Below are 4,345 nucleotides of genomic sequence, written 5' to 3'. Positions count from 1 at the left end.
TATCAATGGGTGTGGCCCAAAAATAAAAAATATATTTTTCTAAAAATAAAGACTATATAATATCAATAAAAAAGTTATTCAAACTTTGTAGAGGAATATCATGGTCCAAATTATTTGGCCTTTTTGTTATTTTCTCTACATTACTTGTCCCAATCATATTCTCACTAACACAAACATGCATACCAGACAATATTCATGGTTACAATTCTCTGGGTGCTAGTTAATGGCAAATCACAGGCTATAACTCTTATTTTTCATCATCCACAGTTTGTAAGAATAGCCAGATACTTGGCAACCACATAGTAATCTTTGCAGCAAGTCCCCAAACTATATACTAACTTTTAATTTAATATAAATATTCCATTTATCTTCTGTGGTCAAATTTTTCAACAATTACAAATATACCTAACATGCAGAGACTAGAGGTTATACTTTTTCTCATCTCAGCCATAGCAAATTACTAGTTATAGAATAGAAACAATTAAAATTTATATGTGAGTTGATAAGTACACATAGAAACATCCTTGTTTATGATGTGACATACAAATCACTTAAAAGAAACCACGGTAGGGCCAGAGCAATAGCACAATGGTAGGTCATTTGCTTTGCTTGAGGCTGACGAGGGTTTAATCTCTGGCATTCGATATGATCCCCCAACACTGTCAAGAGTAATTTCTGAGTGCACAGCAGGTGTGGCCAAAAAATAAATCAAAAGACAGACTGTGGTTTTTATGAGTAAGGAAATGAAATTTTGAGGATAATATTATCCCTTCAGTGAAGGTAAGAATGGTCAGGATTCTGTTGTTCTCAGTTCTGATATAGCTATTATACTCCTAGATCAAATAGAAAGACCCAGAGTCCTAGGTTTTTAACTTATAAAAGAGTTACAGAAGCTCTCTTCATTCTAAAGAGAAAATGTATCTCTGTCAACTTTGAAAAATTTTATTAAGAGAATAAATCCCCAAAGAGAACCAGATGATTATCAAGCTAATTAGCAAAGCAAAGTTTACTTTTGTATTCTCAGAAGAAAAGCCTTGAATATATGGAGTAAGCCTCTCAGTTGACCTTGAAAAGGTCCAAGAAAAAAAAAAAACAAGGCTTTATTTGGTGTTATATCAAATGTGACTATGTCAGAGACATAAATACTGGAGGAAACATTTCAAACCAAAATTAAACCAAAGCTAAATATTCTCTCTCTGAACAGCTTTCCCTATAAAAGATTTGAATCAACCAGGGGCTCAAATGGAGATCAAGGTCAGAAGCAGGATCTGGAACAAAATCTTGAAGTCCCATTTTGGCTACAGGTCACAGGCTAAGGATTACACCCAAGGCTAATATAAGTACTGTAACAGACATTTCTAAATAAAATTTAAAAATGAAACAAATTTATTTAAAATTTAGAAATTGTATCTTGAACAGCTAGTATATAGGCATTAGTGAAATTAAGGGGTAAGAATGACACCATATCATGCATGTGAAAAGTGTAACACCTTTTGATACCTTTGAATAAAATTTCAAAAAAGCATGTATATCAGCTATAGACATATAGACCCTATGCCTACAAGGGACCCTAATCCAAATAATCTCTCATGCTACAAAGCACAAATGCTGAATAAAATTAAATTGATATTTATTTTTTCTTAGAGGAAAATGTATTCAATAGTATAACCAGTTATCTTACTTATTTGTTTTTTATTTGGTGGGGCTCAGAGAACCATGTGGTGCCAGAAATTCAATTCAAGTTTGCCATATGCAAGATAAGTGTCATCTTTCCAGCCCTGTTGCCAGACATCTTACAGATAGTGCCTAACTCAGAAATGACAAAAGATACCAAATAAAGTGCTTGCACTTTTGAAATATGTTGCAAATTTCTCAAAGTAAATGAGCTTTCTTGGTCTAGAAAAAAAGTTGTCTTGATCCTATGATTGGCTGCACTACTCAGAAGATTATCTCTGTAATAGTCTATTAAAAAGTCAGGATAAAACATTCACGGCTGCAAAGAAGACTTCAGAGATATGAGAGTAGGAAAGATATTCTGTCTCAATAAGAAAAGAGATGAAGGGAACTTGTTTCCAAATGGGAGACAACTGATCATTTAAGTTATCTCTTACCAGATTATATATAATTCTATGATCAAATAAGTTATAGTAATTCTGAATGCTATATACTCTACCTAATGACTCATAGTGTATATCAACATATTAAAGAATCTGAGTTCTATGGTATGAAGACATGTATCACATTAGTAGAATTTAAATCAACAGAACATATATTCAAGTCTTATATTTGAAATTTATATTCTCAATTTCTGTGTTTTGCTACATTATTCTAAATGTATATTTTTTGAATTTTTTAATCTAGAAAATCTAAAATATTACATTTAAAAAGAAAATTATGAAATACACACATGAATATTCCCAATAACATAAATAAAGATTAAAATTTTTATTTTTGCCTCTTATTTTCTCACAAAAAGGGATTTTGTTATAGATAAAATTAAAGTCCCTTATTCTTTGATAGGTTCCCTCTTTATTAACCAAAAGCAAACACCATGCTAAAATTGGAATGTATTATCATGCTAAAATTGGAATATTTTTTATAGTTCTTGCTTTTCTATCTTATAACAAATCTATATTGTTTCTAGAAAAATAGTATCTAACCTAAATAAGAACATATATAAAATTATATGGTATCTATGTAGATATATAATATCTAGCCATATTTAGCATATTATGCTTTAAAGATGTTATATAGCTGTCACAAAATTTTCATAATTCTAAAATATTCTTTCTCACCCTATATTACATTACTGAGCATCAGCATATTATTTTAATTAATATTTATCCATTTTATTACAAGAATATATTAATTTGCTTTTAATTTTTTATTGCCAAAATTATCATAAACACATATATGTGTCCTTAAGAACTTGTAGCATTTTCTTAGTGAGTTCCTGGAAGTAGAATTGCTGAAACATAAAATTTTATATTCAATCTCAAAAAAAAGGCAAATTATTCTCAAATAACCTTTTGTCTAACTCTGGTTAGTCCACATATTTACCCAAAGCATAAGATATCATGAGAAAATTAACTGATTTTTACCCAAAAAGTTAAACTTTTTCTAAGCTCTAATTCTGCTTTTAAAATATTACTGAAATTTTGAACTTGAGTTTCCTCAATTGTAAAAAGGGGATGATAATATTTATGACTTTATTATTTGGTTAAAATTTAAAACTTTAATTATAAAGTACAAGATTATGTTAATTGTTTTAGTTATAATCACTCACATAGACATATATACATATTCAGTCAATATCATGTGTGTCTACTGTTTAACAAGGTACCTATGATATGACTATTTAGTACCTACTTAAATAATAAGTAGATATAGGTAATGATATCTAAATTCTTTCAGATTACTTTTATAATAAATTTTAACATGTTTAAATTCCTGCTTGTTTATGATTCTAAAATAATTGTGTCAATTTGTTGCTTAAAACTCAAAATAAAATAATAAAAGGATATGACCAAGTTGTAGGTCCAACTTTGCCTACAAATTGTTTAATTATAAGAATTCATTATATATAGAGCACTTTATATAGTACCAAATAGTATTGTATATATGCTAGTCCTCTCAACAAGTAGAAGATAACAGCATATTTCAATAATCACATATCTTGAACATGGATCTAGAGGTACAGAAAACTTAATCTGCCTGATGCATGCAATAGAAAATACTGACTTAATACTCTGTTTTCTCTTTAGATCACATAAATCTTTCACCTTTTACTAAAGATTTCTGTGGAGAGGAACAAATTTGAATCTTAAACCAATTTTTTGAGGCCTTGTCTTGACAAGGAAAAAAGAAAAAAAAAGAAAATAGTGGCTTAAGATTTGTATAGTCTTTATAATTACATGACAAGTATATGTGGTGCTATTCCACCATAAAAAATATGAATTGGTAACTGAATACCAGAAAGTGGTAAGATAAGGGGTGATAATTCAAAGAACTTTTGTACCTCTGACCAAAGCCAATTTATCCCCACACTAACTTGTGAACAATAAATGTGGCAACTAGAGTATTAATTTTTTACCCAGAAATGTCCCCAGAAAGCATCAGCAGAGAAAAGAAACTATAAAAATAAAACACACTTCCCCAGAATGGGAGACAGAGCTATTTCCCCAAAATGTCATAGCAGAATGACCCTTCTTGCTAATGACTAACATCTGTAGAGTTCTCTGTAACTTACAGAGGTATCTGTAAAATGTAGAAAGATGAAAGCAAATTTTGATGTATGATGGTTGGGACCTAAGAGACTATTTTCTCATCCATTTTCTCTTCTTTC

The 4,345-nt window shown here is 29.8% G+C and overlaps 1 non-coding gene across 1 annotated transcript; it reads left to right on the top strand.

The window, feature by feature from the left end:
- Positions 1-3,744: 3,744 nt before the first annotated feature.
- LOC126023390 (U5 spliceosomal RNA) lies at positions 3,745-3,860 on the top strand. The gene has a single exon (XR_007500517.1). It is a non-coding gene; the product is annotated as a U5 spliceosomal RNA (small nuclear RNA).
- Positions 3,861-4,345: the final 485 nt, after the last annotated feature.

The sequence above is a fragment of the Suncus etruscus genome, chromosome 11 (genome assembly GCF_024139225.1).
Source record: "Suncus etruscus isolate mSunEtr1 chromosome 11, mSunEtr1.pri.cur, whole genome shotgun sequence".
Classification (NCBI taxonomy): domain Eukaryota; kingdom Metazoa; phylum Chordata; class Mammalia; order Eulipotyphla; family Soricidae; genus Suncus; species Suncus etruscus.
The sequence above is the reverse complement of the archived record's forward strand: the minus strand, read 5'-3'. Positions and strand labels throughout refer to the sequence as shown.